The following is a 19,094-nucleotide window of genomic DNA, read 5'->3' as shown; positions in this document are numbered from 1 at the left end:
TATCCTTGTACAATATTTTTTTCCTAAACCATAGAAAACATATAGTATTCTATAGGAGATAAGACACTGAACATGAATTTATAAGGACCTAAATTCAAATCCTATTTTAAATATTTGATATTTAAGTTACTATTGTCATGTCATTTAAGCTCTCTGTAGTTGACATTTAATTTTTAAAATAAGGGAATCTAAAATGAGGTCCCTTTCACCTTGAAATATATGATTCTATCAATCTGTTGTCTAAAGTTTTCCACAACCATTATACTGATGAACTTTTCTCATACATAGAAGTCTCATAATATTGTATTACCAATACCAAAACATTTTCCTTTCAGTTGATTTATGAAGATTTTAAAAATCCACTATTATTAAATGTTATATTATGTTTGGACTATTTTACATGATAAGAATAAAAGCATTCATTCTAAAGCATGGAGATTTAACCAAAAAAATCCATTAATTCTTTAAACAAGTTAATATAATTTATCAAGGCAAAGTAGTATTTGCAAAGAAATTGTTTTCTATCTTCATTATACAATATACTTCTATTAGTCTTTTCCTGAATAGGAAATTCTAAGCTTCTTATTTTAAAAATATTTAGGTTGTATTGTTATGAATGGAAATAAAAGATCACTACACACCTGGGAGATATAATTAAAGTTATTTTATTGACTTTTATTTTTATCTACTTATACTATCTTTAAGTGTACCTTAAAAGTCCCCAAGTGTAGTTTAGCAGGCAGGGATATGACTTTAAGGAGTCTCATTAGTGAAAATTGTATTTGAAGTTGCAAATAAAGAACCATTTATTTTTATACAGAATATTTCCTACAGAGAAATCCCCACGCATATTTAATTGTGACATGATTTATATAATTGAAAATGAGTGTCAAGGAAAACCTATATTGTCCTTTCATAAAATATTTAGCTAGGGCAATAAATAGTTTTAGAATTTATGCTCCATAAAACTCTGGGAAAACCAAAGGGCCTTGTCTCTGAGTGTGTTTAAAATCTAGAATGTTTACTTCCTCTAGTCCTTCATGTTTCCTTCACTTTCCACTTACTGAATCTTTTCTAACCCATTTTTCATATCTGTCACCACCCCCCACATGCATGACATAGGGGATTTGTGTCTTTGACATTATTAAATAAAAAATCAAGGTCACTTGCTGAAGTGGTTGTTGCTAATCAATATACCTGGTGGTATAGTTTAGTAATAAAAAAAGCCCAGACTATAGCAGCAACTCTTACTACAAAATATACCTAACAGTTGCTTGTTTCATTTATGTACTAGATTCCCTCCTTTATAAAATTTATTATATAGGTCTCCTGTTTCTTTATTTTGAACATGAAGGTAAATGAAAAAGTTATAATACATTATTTTGATAAATACATATATGAAAGAATTATTGAAATATGTCTATTAATATCTTGAAAATAGCATGTGAGGACCCATAGCCAAGATGATGAAGTACAAGGAGTCTCACAACTTAACTCTCCCATTTTAATGAATAAATAAATGAATAAATAAATAGAAAAGAAAAAAGAAAGAAAAGAAATGAAAAACAAAAACAAAAAGCAAAACAAAACAAAACCCAACCAAACAAACAGCTTTCCTAGGGTCAAACCCTCCTGGAAGCATGGAAAATCTGCAAACCACCAGAACTAACACTGAAAATGACAGCACACACCAAAAAAAAAAAAAAAAATGAAGAAACTTGGGAGAGTGTCTTCACACCCAAGGTGAGTAAAGCCCGATTTTAACTTACAGTTCAAAATTAAGAAATAGGATAACAAAATGAGAGAAAAAATGGAAAAGAACTTAACTATAAAAAAGCTACTACACTGGCAAGAAGAGCATACCATTAACTCAGAAACAATGCAAAAAAACTATAAGCAAAACCTTAAAGAAAATACTAATCGAACCTCAGACTAGCAAGAATTCCTGTAAAAAAAAAAAAGAAAAAATGAAAAAAGAAATTTTAGCAATGCAAACATTTTATGAAAATAGAATGAATATTTTGGTAAAAGGGGCACAAAATATAATGACAAAAGTAATACCTTAAAAACAGATTTAAATTCATGGCAAAAGAGGCTCAAAAATTGACTGAAGAAAGTCCTATAAAATCAGGATAGATCAAATGGAAAAGAAGCTTCAAAAATTCACTGAAGAAATTACTTCCTTAAAAAACAGGATTTGTCAAATGGGAAAAAAAGAGAGAAACAAAGCTGACATTAAAATTTTAAAAATAAAATAAAGTAATTAGAATTGGAAAACTGAAAGCTAATGAATCCATAGCATGTTGAGAAGCAATTTTAAAAAATCAAAATAATAGGGACAATTAGAATATACTATAAAATAAATTACAAAAAAAGTAAGCTACCTGAAGAGTTGAGAATTATTGGACTACTGGAAATCCATAATCATTAATTATAATTTTTTTATTAAAATTAAATATTTTTAAAAATGCTAATATAAATATAACATGGTGGAGAGAAGACAAGACAATGCCTAGGTTCTCTCAGTTTCCCTCAGAATCATTGCTGGATTGAACCTCTGAATGTATTTTGGAATGACAGAATCTACAAATATTCATAGTGTAATAATTTTCCTGCTTAAATATCTTGGAAGAACTTCAGGAAACATCCTTCTCAATTAAGCAAGTGAAGACACAGCAGACCATCAATGAACTACATGAGAAAAAAATCTCCAAAACCAAACATTTAAAGAACAATTAACTCCAATACTATGTAAAGTATTTGGAAAAACAGGTGAAATTCTACCAAATTTCTTTATGACATGGATATGGTGCTAACACATAAACTAGGGAGGGCCAAAATAGAGAATGAAAATCATAGCCCAATTTCCCTAATGAATATTGGTGCAAAAAACTTCAAAAGAAAATTATCAAAGGGATTACATTAATTTACCATCAGGAAAATATACTATTACCAAGTGGATTTATACCAGGAATTCAGGGCTGAATCAAAATCAGGAAAACTAATGATCATATCAATTAACAAAACTAACAGAAATAATATAATAATTATAATAGATGCAGAAAAAGTTTTTGACAAAATACAGCACCCATGCCTATAACAAACAAAAAGGGGTAAAGGGAGCTTTCCTTAAAATAATAAGTAGTATCTATCTAAACCTAAAAGCAAGCAATATATGTAATGGGGATAAGCTAGAAGAATTACCAATAACATGAGGGCTAAAACAAGGTTGCCCATTATCACCAGTATTATTCCACATTGTACTAGAACTGTTAACTTTAGCAATAAGAAAAGAAAAAGAAATTGAAGGAATTAGAGTAGGCAATGAAGAAATAAAACTATCATATTTTTCAGATAACATGATGGTCTGTTTAAAGAATCCTGGAGAATCAACTGAACAAGTACTTGAAAAAACAACTTTAACAAAGTTCTTGGGATATAATATAAATCCACATAAATCATCAGCAGTTCTATATGTTACTATCAAAGCCCAGCAACAGGAGATAAAAAGAAAAAAATCCTATTTAAAATAACTGTTGATAGTATAAAATATTTGGGAGTGTACCTGAAGACAAAGCCATGAGCATGAATATAATTACAAAACACTTATCAAAGAAATAAAGTCAGATTTAAACAATTGAAAAAATATGAAGTGCTGCTGGGTAGGCCAAGTTAAAGTGATAAAAATGAAAATTGTGCTTAAATTAATTTACTTATTCTCAGCCATGTTAATTAAACTATTAATAAATTATTTTATAGAGCTGGAAAAAAATAACAAAGTTCATCTGAAAGAGCAAAAGGCCAAAAGTATTAAGCAAACTGATGAAACAAAAATGCAAAGAAAGGTGGCGTAGCCATATCCAGCCTAAATCTATATTGGTGATGGTCATCAAAACTATCTTGTACTGTTAAGAAACAGAATAGTGAATCAGTGAAATAGATTAGATATAAAAGACACAATAGTCAGTGACTATAGTACTCCGAGTATTTCATAATACCAAAAACTCCAGCTTTGGGGATAAGAACTCTCTATTTGACAAAAATAGCTGGGAAAATTGTAAATTAATATGGCAGAAACTAGCCATTGACCAACATCTAACATACTCTACCAAGATAAGATCAAAATGAATTCGATTCATTATTTAGACAGAAAGGGTGATAATATAAGCAAATGAGTAGAGTAAGGAAAATTCTACCTGTCAGATCTGTGGCAAATGGAGGAATTCATGGTCAAAGAAGCACTAAAAAACATGAAATGCAAAATTTGATTACATCAAATTAAAAAGCTTTCACATAGAAAAGTCAATGCAGCCAAGTTTAGGAGGAAAGCAGAATGCTTGAGGAAAAACAAATTTATAGCCAGTATTTCTGATAAAGGCTTTATTTCTGAAATAAATAGAGAATTGACTGAAATTTATAAAAACACAAGTCATTCCTCAATTGAGAAATGGTCAAAGGATATGAACAGACAATTTTTTAATTAAAAACTTAAAACTATTTCTAGTCATATGGAAAAAAATGCTCTAAATCATTATTGATTAAAGAAATGCAAATTAAGTTAATACTAAGGTACCATTACACTTCTCAGTTTAGCTAAGATGACAGGAAAAGATAATGATAAATGTTGGAGGGGATGTGGGATAACTAGAACATTAACATATTGTTGATGAAGTTGTGAAGTGATCCAACTGTTCTGGAGAGCAATTTGGAACTATGCCCAAAGAGCTATAAAACTGTACATATTTTGTTCCAGCAGTCTCACTTCTGGATCTGTATCCCAAAGATATATTTTTAAAAGGAGAAAGGACTCATAGATTCAATTTTTTTTTTTTTTTGGTGATCAGCTCTTTTTGCAGTGGCAAGGAATTGAGTGCATGCCTGTCAGAAAATGACTGAATAAGAGCATATGAAGATCATGGAATACTATTGTTCTATAAAAAATGCAACCCAATTGGATATATGAAACAAAGCTGAGTGAAATGAGCACGACCAGGAGAACACTGTATACATTAACGACAATATTATGTGATAATCAGCTGGGATGAAGTTGCCCCTTCTCAACAATGCAGTGCTTCAAGGCAATTCCTGGAAAATGACAATTGTATCCAGAGAGAGAGATCTATGGAAACTGGATATGGGTCAAAGCATATTATTTTTCACAACTTTTGTTTGCTTATTTTTTTTCATTTTTTCTCCTTCCTCTTTGTCCTGATTTTTCTTGCACAATATAACAAATATGGAAATCTGTTTAAAAGGATTACATATATTTAATTTATATCAAATGATTGGTATCTTGGGAAAAGAGCAGTAAAGAAGGGAGACAATTTTAGAATACTAATTCTTACAAAAATAAATGTTAAAAAATTATCTTTATAAGTATTTGGAAAAAAATAAAATACTGTTGATTTTTTAAAATTAGAACAAAAATGCAAATGTATCATATATCTAGAGGATAAACTAGATATTAAAAGAATCCATTAATCACCTCCTAAAACAAATACCAAAATGAAAATTCCCAGTAATATTATAGAAAAATTCAAGATTATTAAGGATTGAAAGCATCCAGAAGAAAAGAATTAATACAGCCATACTCCATATAACACAAGCTTTAGCATTTTTCATATTAAAGTGGTAGATAGCTTAAAATATGAAATTTCAGACATTAAGTAGGAGTGTAATTCTTCAGGGAGGAAAATAGACATTTAATGAAACAAAGAAATTTCAATCATTCTTATAAAAAGACCAAAAGTGAATGGAAAATATGGACATTCTAACACAATATTCAAGAGAAGAATAAAAAATGTAAATATAAAAGAACAATTATAAATGACTCCACAAAGTCAAACTATTTACATTTATATATGAACTATATGTAATTCCTAGGAAATATTATCATTATTAGGGAAGTTAGGAGTCTACAAAGATAAGGGGTATGATATTATTTAATTATGTTGAGATGTACTCCAAAGAGAAATAATGGATGAGAAAGAAGGATGCACTGCAAGATGAGAGAAGAGAGAGATAGAATAGGAAAATTTTTCTCAAATAAAAGAGGTGTGCAATGAGGAGACACTGGTGAACAATTCTTGAAACTTATTCTCATCTAAATTGGTTAAAAGTATGTGTCTATGTGTGTGTGTGTGTGTGTGTACATACTCCATTGGGTGAAGAAATTTAACATGCAAAAAGAAATTAAGTGAACAGATATAAGAGAAATGAATGGGACAGTTATTAAAGGAAAATCTGATTAAGGAAGGCAGTGTTTTGAAGCAAAACAGACTTTTAAAGAGGGACAAGGTAAAAAGAGAGGGAAGAATGAAAATAAAATAGAAAAAAATAGTAACCATAACTGTCATTGTGAGCTCACTCATAAATTGAATAGCAAAATAGAGTAGAAATCATAAACCAACTATATTTTCTTCATCAGAAACACTTGAAACAAACAAACAAAACAAAAACAAAAACAAAAACAAAACCAAACCAAACCAAAACAAAACAAAAAAACAGAGAGTATTAAAATAAGGGGCCAGACATCTACCTACTATTCTTCAGGTTAAATAAAAACAAAACAAAGCAAAATAACATACAGAGATAGCAATCATGTTTTTTATTTTTTGGTTTTTTTTTTTTTTTGGTAGTCCCAAAATTTTACTGAGTAATTAGTCACACCCTTGCTCTGATCCCCCAGGTAGGGTTGAGTGAGTTAATAGAAATCTTCAGAATTTGGAATTAGATATTTTGGAGTCCTGCTGGTTCTAAAACTGTTGCTATTTCTCATACAAATAGGCCACCTGATCACTAAAAGTTGCCTCTTCCTTTTTGTCGAAGTTGGACAAATCAAAGAAAACCAGGGATATGCCCTTTTCACTCTCTTCACTAAGCCTTCTGCTGCTGAATATATGGGGAGACAGAGAGATCTGCACGTTTAACCTCCCACACAGTGGTTGTCTCTAGGCAGTGGTCAGGAGGTACTTACAACTCCTTTAACTGGACCTAGGAATGAAAATCAAGAAGGCCAGGAGGCTCTGAGATTGCTAATTCTTCATCACTGAAGTCTGTGCCCAGTTTGCAGATGGTCTGGAACTCTTCATTGTACTTTTCCAAGGCAGCCAGGAGAAAGACCCCATAGTGTCTGGTCCCTTTTCCGTAGCCAAAATGGACTTCAATCACCCCCAGATGCAGTGTCGCTAACGCCTTCTAGATAGTCCTTCAGCTTCAGCCAGTAGTGGGATCTCTTGTCAATCTCATAAATGACATTAGCATCAAGGGTCTTCACCATGAGGTCTTCACAGCAATCTTTCCCTGAAATGCCCCAGGAAGACAGAAATCTGTTCAGTGTCTTCTCTTGGTTGAGATGTGGCAAAAACTCATTCTCGGTCTCAATAGAGTTCTCTTAGAGCAGGGCACCTCTGGGATAGCAGCTATGGGACCAGGGACTACCCAGTAATTAGATAAGGTCAAGGCATCCAGGCACACCAGGACTTGGATTTCTGACTCCTCCAACTCTTTGAGTTTTACTGTGCTGAGCACCTGGAAGGGCTGAATTTGCTTCTTTGCTGGGTCCCAGGCTACAGCCTTTGAATCTAAGATGCAGGAGATGACTGAGGGATGCTTCTTCACCTTTGGGATGCTGCTGATGAAGTCTGGGTATTGGCCCATGATGTCCTCTTGGTCCAGCTAATTATCTTTAGGTCCCATTTGGACAAGATTCTGTGCCCTCTGTCCGTCATATTTGTATTTGTAAGGGCCCTTTAAATGGGCAGACATGGTGCATTGGGAGATTGAGGCCCAGAAGTAATTTCTGTAGATATTAGGACTGCCTTGTAGGTGGGATCTTGGCCAGAATGAGATAGCTTCATAATGGGTGACTCTCTCGCTGATTGGCTGTGTGTGTGACCTCACAGGCCCTTTATAAGCCCACTGCAGGCAGCAGTCGCTCTCTTTAACCTGGCACTCTTCACCCTGGCTCTCTAGCCTGGGTGGCCAAGCCAAGATGGATAGCCAAAAGAGGTAAGGATTTTGGTAGTGAACACGTGGGTCTTCTGAGCAGGTGTTCACTAGGGAACCAACAAGTCAGGGCATCAGTCAGGGCATTATGTGAGTAGGTATAATAAAGGCTTTTAAGATTACACATGGCTGTTCTTGAGTGTGCTACCGGTTATTAAACTATAGATTCAAGAGATTGTGGCCAGAGACCTTTGAAGGCCTCAGAGGAGGCGAGCCGGGTAGAGTTCACACTGCAAAGGTCAGTGGTCAAAGGTACTCTGTTGGGCCTAGGACAGACTAGTAATTGTAACTGACAGGAGTGCATGCTACAGTGTTCACATGTGAAAAGAGACTCCTCAAAGTGCTTCAGCACCTCCCCAAAAACCGCTGGTGGAATGGGCCAGCATGGACTTCAGCTGTACCCTAGTGTCAGTTGGCATGCTGGGGGAGCGGAGCGTGTTTGAACAGGACAGGAGCAATCAGGTCCAAGTCCAGCACCTCAGAGAAGGTCTATTTCAGGTCCAGTCCTTTCTCCTTCAGTCAGGATTTTCTGGCTTTCACTGGATTTGTCTTTCCCAGCATTTATCATGTCCTGGGTAACTCCTGGCCTGGGGGTGTGAGGGTCACCAGCTCCGTCAGGGACCTACTGCTCCCTGAGGTCCAAACACAGCATCCACTCAGGGCCCTGGCGATGAAGCAGGCCTTCGATTGACAACTAGGGACAAATAAACCTCTGTTGAAATCTATCTTCTTTGATGTAGTGGCGCTGCTGGTAAGACATGCTATGTCCTGGATTTTGCCTGGGATCCAGGAGGCCCTGGGGGGTGGGAAGGGGGAATAGAAGCAGCATGATGTGCTGAGTGCTGCAGCTAGCCTCCACCACCAGTCTCACGTCCTGCCTTTCTGTCATCCCAGCATGAATGGTTTAGAGCCGCCACCCCCATGGCTCGGGCCATGGTCTTGAGGAGGTAAATGATGTCCCCCCATGCCCAGCTCTAGGCCCGGGGGGTAGGGGGGAGGAGGAGAACAACTGGTTCGGACTCAGGTAAAGCACAGGAAAAAAGTCTGCTAGGAACAGGGAGGTAACAGAACGCAGGAGATTGCTTAAGAATTTCTAGCATCTAGAGCCCAGCAGACTTCCACATTTTCTTAAAAGTTGGAGTAACAACGAGATAGGGGAATTTGTGCCTCGGTCTCCAGAAAGCGTCTTGGTGATAGCAGCTCTTAGTTGGCTAGGTTTGGGGACACGCGCTTAACGTCTCCTTTGCAGACTTCCCTACCTCAGCCTTCTATGGGGCCTGTTTTGCTGTTGCTGCCATGGGGCAACCCTCCCCCCCCCAAACTGCTGAAGGTCTTGGGTGCCTAGGCGGGTGCTTTAGTGGATGCTTTGGGTATCCAGGTGAGTGCCTGGTTGAGCACCAATCCTTTACTCGGCTCTTCAATAGCACCCTCTAGCTCTAGGGTTTTCTTTGGGGTCTCTCCCATAGGCTGTTCACCACTCCCTCTCCCATAGGCTGTTCACCACTCCCCAACCTCTGAGATCAACTGGTCTGACCTGGGATCCTTCCTCCTGCACTCTTACTTCTCTCCCTCTTATGTCTCTGCTCACTGTCCTCATGGCCCTCAGGCAGTTACTGTAACTTCTTTTTTACCTCTGTTTCGAGAGCTGACTCTTTGGAATCCCTGCTGAGGAGATGTTACTGAGTGATGAGTCTGAGGGAGAATGACTGAAGCTGACTAGTGAAGTGGCCAATGAGGATAGGATAAGTTCCTGTTCTGGAGTGGGGAAGGAAAGGAAGACAGAGGAAACTGAGGGGGCTACTTCCTCAGCCTCCCTGCCCAGGGCTCAGGACACTCTCCTCACCCGCCTCTTCATTGGTGACTCCCTCTCGGTTTCTCTTTTTGGGTAGCCTTGGAGGCGGGCTCTCTCTCTCCCTGATTTCGGGGCTGATCCAGCTTCTTTACTTTGTCCCTACTCATAGGCTCGAAAAACTACTTGATCGATCGCTGTAATTGTGGCTCTCTGCAGTCTTCTCCCTTCCCATCATAGTACAAAGGTTCCGGCTCCCCCACCCCTGCTACCGGCCTCAACTCTGGAAGAAATCATGATTTCCAAGAAAAATTGTGTGTGTGTGTGTGTGTGTGTGTGTGTGTGTGTGTGTGTGTGTGTGTGTGAGAGAGAGAGAGAGAGAGAGAGAGAGAGAGAGAGAGAGAGAGAGAGAGAGAGAGAGAAAACTCAAAAAACTAGAATATCAATTGTTACAATGTGGAGGGAGGTATATTGTAATAATCCTAGTGAAAACTAATGAGTTTCTATAATAAGGTTCTGGTCATAGCAGTAGAGTGAAGGGGACAGATAAAATATATGCTGTATATGTAAAAAAAAAAATTACCAGAAACCATGGGAACTAATAAGATATCCTTAATGGGATAGAATTATAAATTAAGCCAGCTTCTGAGACTGTTGCATTGGGAAACTAGAGTGATAATGGAGGTACTTCACAGAAATAAGAAAATTTGGAAGGGGACTAGGATGAGGATAAAATAAAAAAGAGAGATCTTTGATGCACATGCACAAGTAGAGAGCAAGACAGAGATGATGAAGGGAGACTAAGAAGAAGTGACCAGCCTGGGATGTGGTGGCTGAAATCAAGAGATATCAAGCAGGATAACTCTAAAATTAGAGAATCATCACTATCATTTATATATTGCAATTTAAAAATTATTTATAGTATATTATGTATTTCTTTCAGTTTACATATGTTAGTGTATTTGATCTCTTATAAGATCTCTGAGAGGTATTTATTATTTTCATTCCCACTTTATAGATGATAAAATTGAAGTTGGGAAGGTTAAGTGACTTGCACAGGGTTATAAGCTTGAAGGAAGGAGAAGAAATGGTTAAATGACCCTTTTTTTGTTTTTTTTAGAAATCAGGAAGAAATATAATAGGATTCTATTTACAATTTAAAAGAGAATAAGAGGGCAGCTAGATGGCACAGTGAAGTCAATGAAGTGGCCCTAAAGTCAGAAGGACCTGAGTTCAAATTTGATCCCAGACATTTAACACTTCCTAGCTATGTGACCCTGGGCAAGTCACTTAACCCCAATTGCCTCAGGGGAAAAATAATTAGATCACAACAAAATAAATTTTCAAGAGGATATGGGGGAGGATGGAACTAATGGCATAATAGCTCAAACAGAGGACTCATTCCTATTTAGAAGAGACATCTCTTCATGAGAAACTGGATTAAATTTGTGTAAATGATGGATGTTGTTAAGGCACACAGAGATGTAGCACAGAGAAAATAAGATCCTAGTAAGTTGACACTATTTTCTTAGAAAATTATGATTCCAAGTCCAGATGTTAATATGTGATTTACTGTCTGCTATTCCACTTCCTATTATGAAAGATACAAAAGAAATTGTGCATTAAAGCTACTGGTAGAGAGTCAGAACAATGACAGGAGAGTAAAGCCAGGGACTCACTTGAGCTTTCCTCTAAATCCCTCCAAATACTTTAAATAAAGAATTTAAAGAAATTTTACAACATCAGAACACACCAAAGATGGAATGAAGCAATTTATTAGCCTATGACAATTTGGAAGATCTACAGGAAAGATTTGTCACACCTGCGTGAGAGTGGAGCACAGGCCATTTCAACACAACCTAACCCCAGCAAACCAAGGAGCAGGACTTCAGAGCTCCTGAATCAACATCAAGATTGGTGGGTTCTGCAGCACTTAACATCATACACCAAGATAAAGTCAAAATGGGTCCATGATCTAGGCATAAAGAATGATATTATAAATAAATTAGAAGAATATAAGATAGTTTACATTTCAGACCTATGGAGGAAGAAGGAATCTGTGACCCAAGAAGAACTGGAGATCATTATTGATCACAAAAAAAAAAAAATGATTATATTAAGTTAAAAAGTTTTTATACAAACAAAACTAATGCAGACGAGATTAGAAGGGAAGCAATAAACTAGGAAAACATTTTTTACATTCAAAGGTTCTGATAAAGGCTTCATTTCCAAAATATATAGAGAATTGACTCTTAATTTGTAAGAAATCAAGCTATTCTCCAATTGATAAATGGTCAAAGGATATGAACAGAAAATTCTCAGATGAAGAAATTGAAACTATTTCTAGCCACAAGAAAAGATGCTCCAAGTCGTTACTGATCAGAGAAATTCAAATTAAGACAACTATGAGATACTACTGCACACCTGTCAGATTAGCTAAAATGACAGGAAAACATATTGCAGAATATTGGAGGAGATGTGGGAAAACAGGGATGCTGATACATCGTTGGTGGAATTGTGAATGCATCCAACCATTCTGGAGAGCAATTTGGAACAATGCTCAAAATGTTATCAAACTGTGCATATCCTTTGACCCAGCAATATTACTATTGACCTTATATCCCAAAGAGACGTTAAGGAAGGGAAAGGGACCTGTATATGCAAAAATGTTTGTGGCAGCCCTCTTTGTAGTAGCCAGAAACTGTTCATTGAATGTATGCCCAGCAATTGGAGAATGACTGAATTGTGGTATATGAATGTTGTAGAATATTAATGTTCTGTAAGAAATGACCAAGGATCATTTTAGAGAGGCCTGAAGCGACCTACATGAACTGATGCTAAGTGAAATGAGCAGAACCAGAAGATCATTATACACTTCAACAACAATAATATATAATGATCAGTTCTGATAGATGCTCTCTTCAAAAATGAGATGATCCAAACCAGTTCCAATTTTTCAATAATGAAGTGAATCAGCTACATCCAGAGAGAGGACTATGGGAAATGAGACTATGGGAAATGAGTGGACCACAACATAACATTTCCTCTCTTTCTGTTATTGTTTGCTTGCATTTTTGTTTTCCTTCTCAGGTTTTTTTTTTTAATCTTCTTTCTAGATCAGATCTTTTTTGTGCAGCAAGATAACTATATAAATATATATATATATACACATATGTATATATATATATTCTATTTAACATATACTTTAACATATTTAACATGTATTGGACTACCTGCCATCTAGGGATGGGGGTTGGAGGGAAGGAAGGGAAAAGTTGGAACAGAAGGTTTGGCAAGAGTCAATGTGCTTGAATCAGACAACAGAGAACTTAAGGCTAATTACCTATTTGATGTGAGACAATGACTCTATTAGGATATGTTTAGATAAAAGGCTCTTCTACTTGGGTGCTTGCTGAATGTTAAGATAATCCTAGGAAAGGATTGGAGGGCAGAGAGAAAGAGGGGCCAGAGAGTCACTTGATGGCAGGACAAGGAGGAGAGTGGTTGGTGAATCTGGACTCCCAAATCCAGGATTCTGCTTGGCTGCTTCTTTCAGTTCTCTCTCTAAAGACTAAAGATTTTAATTCCTCCTGACTTTGGCTGACCCTAAAGCCCTCCAGGGAGCTAGCCCATATTTTACAGCTCTCAGGTCATAGACAGTAAGAGAGTGGAACAATTTGTCAGAAGGCGATTACAGGAGTCTCTTTGCCAGCACTGAAGCAGGACTCTGTTACTTTGCCTATACTTGGATCTAAATCACAGTGCTGGGTTGCAGTCCAAGGATGAGGAGGAGCACTACCACACAGAAACATACAGCAACAGTGCAGCTGGGACCTTTTTTTATAGTATCAGGGCAGAAAAGTGTGGTTGTGAAAACCACATCTGTAAGCAGATCACAAGCTTGTAGAGTTGTAAACACACCTCTCTTTAGAGCATACTACCTTGGGAGAACTGAAAATTTACAGGTCTATAGAAGTTTCTCTGAAAACATCTGCACAAACCCAGGAATCTTGGGAAGCTGTACCTTCTACCCTAGAAGGAGTTAAAAGTCAAGTAAGAGACTGAGAAAATGAAAAAACAACACAAAGAGATATTGACCATAGAAACACTATGATAGATGGAAATTCTTTATAACTTGTTTCCTTTCAGTCCTTTTTCTAGAGTTTGACATAGCAGCAATATCAGTCAATATACTTGGGAGAGGTGGGAGTTGCTGGCATTTGATCCAAGATTTTATAAATATAGCATGTAACTTCTATTGTGTACTCATCATATATTAAAGTAAAGAGATATCTGAGAAGTTCTTCATACTTTGCTCTTTTGGCTTCATCCTTTGTAAGGTACAAGTTGAAAAAAATTAATGAAGCTTGGGGAAAATTCTCTTTCCTGGGAATTACTTAGCTGTGGGGGAGGTCTCCTTTTACTACTCGCGTCAGCAGATCAAATATGCTTTTTTCAGCCAGTAGCCAGCTCCTACAGTGAGATTCCTAGACTCCACACATCAGAACGGACCTCACATCCTTGTCTTGATGCACTGGGGTCTATCCTTTCAGGTGTCATATATGACCTACACCCAGCATCTCTTGTTTTGCCAATGGAGTCCACAAGTTGTCCACGAATGCAAAAATCACAAAGTTTAATATTTCTACTTCTATCCAAAAGAATATCAGAAAATTTGATATCTCTGTGAATAATTTTCAAGTTTTCTTTTAAGTGGTTTAGTGCTTTCACAGTTGCTAAAGTGATTTTTGCCTAAAATTTCTTCTAGAATAACATCATCTATTACTATATATATATATTTGTAAAACTTGTCAAATAAGGTAGACATGGGTTCCATACAGATCCAACAGTCACTCTCTCTGAAGTGCTGCACAAAATTGAACAATATGTGGGCAATCATTACTTCACATCACCATATCCAAGTCTGTAAGAAGCTGTTTTTGTTCTTTTTCATCCATTGTAGTCTGAATCCTTTTAACTACCATTATTTGCCCACTTGGATTTTGTACCATTTTGAATACAAAACCATAAGCTCCTCCTCCGATTTCTCCAAGGTATTTCAAGTCCTCTGCAGTGAAGTCCTTGTGCTGTTTAGGGAAGATTTCCTGATGATTCAGTGCTCTGTATTTTCAGTCTCTCTGTGGGTTTTGGACTCCTGAAGGATTCAGGGTAAATCATGCTGTAGATTTGAAAGGTGTATTTATAAAATTAGCTTCAGTGCTTTACATTTATCCTGCATGCTGCTGATAGTCACGTGGCCTGACCTGGTTTGCCCCATGGTTCTGGGAGAGCCACTGCAGGTTTGGGTTCTGTGCTGCCATTATTGTGCAGGAAGAATGGAGCAGCTCTGAGGCAGCTGCAGTGCAGCCAGCTCAGCCCTGAAAAATATTTCTATTCCATATTTTTTAATGTTCTGATGCCATAGAATTATTTAGTCATTATTTAAAAGGATTTGTAGTAGTTTGGGGGAGAGCTCTTTGAGTTCCTGCCTTTACTCCTCCATTTTGGCTTGAATATTTAATTCTTTCTTTAAAATTTATTTTTATTAAAACTTTTTTTTTTTATTTACAAAGCATATGCATGGGTAATTTTCCCAATATTAACCTTTGCAAAACCTTTTGTTCCAAATTTTTCCCCTCATTCCCCCACTCCCTCCCCTAGATGGCAGATAGTTCAATACATGTTAAATAGGTTGAAATACAAGTTAAATCCAATATATGTACACATATTTATGTAGTTATCTTGCTGCACAAGAAAAATCACATCAAGACAGAAGAAAAAAAAACTGAGAAAGAAAACAAAATACAAGCAAACAACACAGATAGAGTGAGAATGCTATGTTGTGGTCCATATTCAGCTCCCATGGTCCTCTGGGTATAGATGGACTTTGTCACTGAACAAGTAGAACTGGTTTGAAAGATCTCATTGTTGAAGAGAGCCACGTCCATCAGAACTGATTATCATATAATCTTGTTGCTTCCATGTATAATGGTCTCTTGCTCATTTCACTCAGCTGCAGTTCATGTAAGTCTCTCCAGGCTTCTCTGAAATCATCCTGCTGGTCATTCCTTAAAGAATAATAATATTTCATAACATTCATATAACATAACTTCTTCAGTCATTCTCCAAATGATGGGCATCCATTCAATTTTCAATTCCTTTCCAGTTCAAAAAGGGATGCCACAAACATTTTTGCACATGTGGGTCCCTTTCCCTCCTTTAGGATCTCTTTAATCCCAGTAGAAACAATGCAGGTTCAAAGGACATGCACAATTTGATAATTTTTTGAGTATAGTTCCAAATTATTCTTTAGAATGGTTGGATCCATTCACAGTTCCACCAAAAATGGGATACTTAATTTTTAAGAATTATATCTTTAATAGGGCAGTTAGAAGGGATATATAAATAGATGTGATTATGTAAATAAATAAGAATTGAATAAAAAAGATTGTAGTGGGAGAAGAGCAAAGTGGGAGGCAGAATATGATAAATTATATTACATGAGGCGGTACAAAAGACCTATTATAGTAAAGGGAAAAAGTAGAGGCAGAGAGCATTGTTTGAATCTTACTCTCATCAGATATGGCTCAAAGGAGGAATAACAAATACAAATAATTATAGAAAATGTTCTTATCCTATAGGGAAATAGAAAGGGAAAAGAGAAAAAAATGGGAGGAGATGTGATGGGAAAACAGTTTAAGAGGGATAGGGGTCAGAAGCACACACTGTACCCAGTAACATTAACATTATGTGATGATCAACTATGACAGAAGTATCCTTCTCAGTAATACAATATTCCAATATAATTCCAATAGATTTGTGATGCAAAATGCCATCCATATCAAGAGAAAGAACTCTGGAGACTGAAAGCAAATTAAAGCGTATTATTTTCACTTTTTTGTTTTTTTCTTTCTTGTGTTTTTTCTTTTTTTTCCTTTTTGTTCTGATTCCTCTTTTACAACATAACTAATATGGAAATATGTTTAAAATCGTAGTGCATGTATAATCTGTTTCAGATTATCTACTGTTTTGGAAGGAGAAGGAGAAAGAAAGGAGGGAGAATATTTGGAACTCAAAAATTTTACAAAAATGAATGTTGAAAACTATCTTTACATATAATTAGAAAAACATTTATTTAGGAAAAAATACTATAGCATATATAAAAAGAGTTGGCACAGTGCCTGACATATATAAGTGCTTAATAAATGTTTATTGATTGATTAAAATAAAATAAAATCTTTCATAAAATATAGTCAGAATGATCCAGCCACCATAATATATCATTGATTTAATTTAGTTTTCAATCATCTAGTTTATGGCACCTACCCCTAATGTGACTTTGGGTACATACTTCATTTTGCTAAGCCTCAGCTTCCTTATTCCTCACATGATTAGTGGACAAAAAATTGCAAGCTTTAAAACCTTTTACACATATAATTATTATAATTATTCATCATAATCCAAAAGGAATGATCCTTTCCCCTCAAAAGTCATTATTTTTAGATAGCTCTCTCAAAAAGAAAACCATATTAATAAAAATTAATATTTTTGACTTTTGAAATATTTTAAATGTATTATCTCAAAAACTCTTTTGATGTAGAACAATTTATGCACAATCTCAGGAAGGGAAGAATGTAAGTAAATCTTGTACAATATAATTCAACAAACATTTCTTAATCAACCACTATGAACAAGATACTGCGACAGGCTACATGTAGGTATTCCAATACCTTACCTGAAGGTAATGAGGAGATTAGCTGGTGGATGCTTCCTACATAATTTTCACATTTCTCTTATTGCATTTTAGTCCTTTAATTCTTAACAAATTCTTTAGTCTTTTATTCCTAGAACTAATGAATTAATGGCAATCATTTTGAGTTTAAAATTAGAAGAGGGTTGTTTCAAGCCCATCTCTGACATGCAACAGATCTATTATCATGGATAAGTAAGTAATTTATTTTTTATACTTCAGTTTACATCTAATCTATAAAATGGTAATTATATTACCTGTGATACTTGAAAGTATTTAAGGCCATTATGAAGATCCCGTGATATCATATGTAGGAAGCTTTCTATAGGTAGGACTAAAAATCAAGGCCATGTATTTTTATTCTATGAGATTAAAAAAAATCCTCATTATTTAAATTAACATGTATTATCTTATTACATAAAAGGTATAATCAAAACAAAGAGAATATTTTCCTTAGATATTTACTGCATGGAAAACTAGCTAACTAATGACAAGGCATATTTTATACAAATGTCTCTGTCAGTCTTCTTCATAAATTTACATGTTCATAAAGGCATTGGACCAGTTCATTTGGCAGGAAAACAAAATCATACCCATAAAAAAGACTCTTAAGGTAATGAAAGTTTTTAACACTTGATAAAGAAATAGGCAGTCTGATCATGCACCGATTACATAGTAATACCATCTAGACCTGCTTTGGGGTCAAGCATCTCATTTCTAAGCTCATTAAGCTGACATAATACTCCACAAAACTAAATTCTCATTATATTTGCAATCATGATAAATTGGAATCTCTATTAAACTAATAAAACTTAAGATAACTAAAAAATTGCTTTTTCCCTCCTTAGTCACTATGTCTTATTTATTTTTGTTTTATATTGCTTATTTCCCTTAGAGGCTGGTACAGTGTCATTGGCAGGTGCTTAAATATTTATTGGATGTGAATATGAATGAAATGATTTTAATTTTCACTCCTTCCCAAGAGTAGGAAGGAAAGAAATAAATGTACCCATAGCTATTAAATAATGAACCCACACTCATATTATCTTTAAGTACAGTGCCTAGCAGGTCTTGCGTATAATGTGTAGAAAAGAAAGGATAATAAGCTGTGATTTTAATGCTTTGTAGATATCCAAATATCCCATTACTATAGAGACAGTTATGTCACCAACCTTCTTCATCCACTATTTTGTTTTCTGTAAAAAAAGTAATAATAACATTATGAATTAAGGCATTCCAGGCCAGTTATGACTACATTGGTGACTATATAATCAGAACTTTCATGTAGATCTGTCACTTCTTAGAGAAATCTACTTCATCTTAATTCTGTACTATATTCCTCTCAGAGAATCAAAACAAGATTATGGTGCAGCAATATGAAGTCATAAAGAGAGGCATATATTTCTTTTAAAGATTTCACAATTCTATAGAAAGATATCTCCCCACACAAGAATGCAATAAGAGGAGGACAATAGCATAAATAGATACATATATTCTAGAATAAATATTGATTCTATTTTTTTATGTTTTATTTTCAGTACAATATTA

The 19,094-nt window shown here is 35.4% G+C and overlaps 1 pseudogene; it reads right to left on the bottom strand.

The window, feature by feature from the left end:
- Positions 1–13,977: 13,977 nt before the first annotated feature.
- LOC141561940 (dual specificity mitogen-activated protein kinase kinase 4 pseudogene) lies at positions 13,978–15,074 on the bottom strand (annotated as a pseudogene).
- Positions 15,075–19,094: the final 4,020 nt, after the last annotated feature.

This window comes from Sminthopsis crassicaudata, chromosome 3 (genome assembly GCF_048593235.1).
Source record: "Sminthopsis crassicaudata isolate SCR6 chromosome 3, ASM4859323v1, whole genome shotgun sequence".
NCBI lineage: Eukaryota > Metazoa > Chordata > Mammalia > Dasyuromorphia > Dasyuridae > Sminthopsis > Sminthopsis crassicaudata.
Note: the sequence above shows the minus strand (reverse complement) of the source record. Positions and strands in the feature narration are given on the sequence as shown.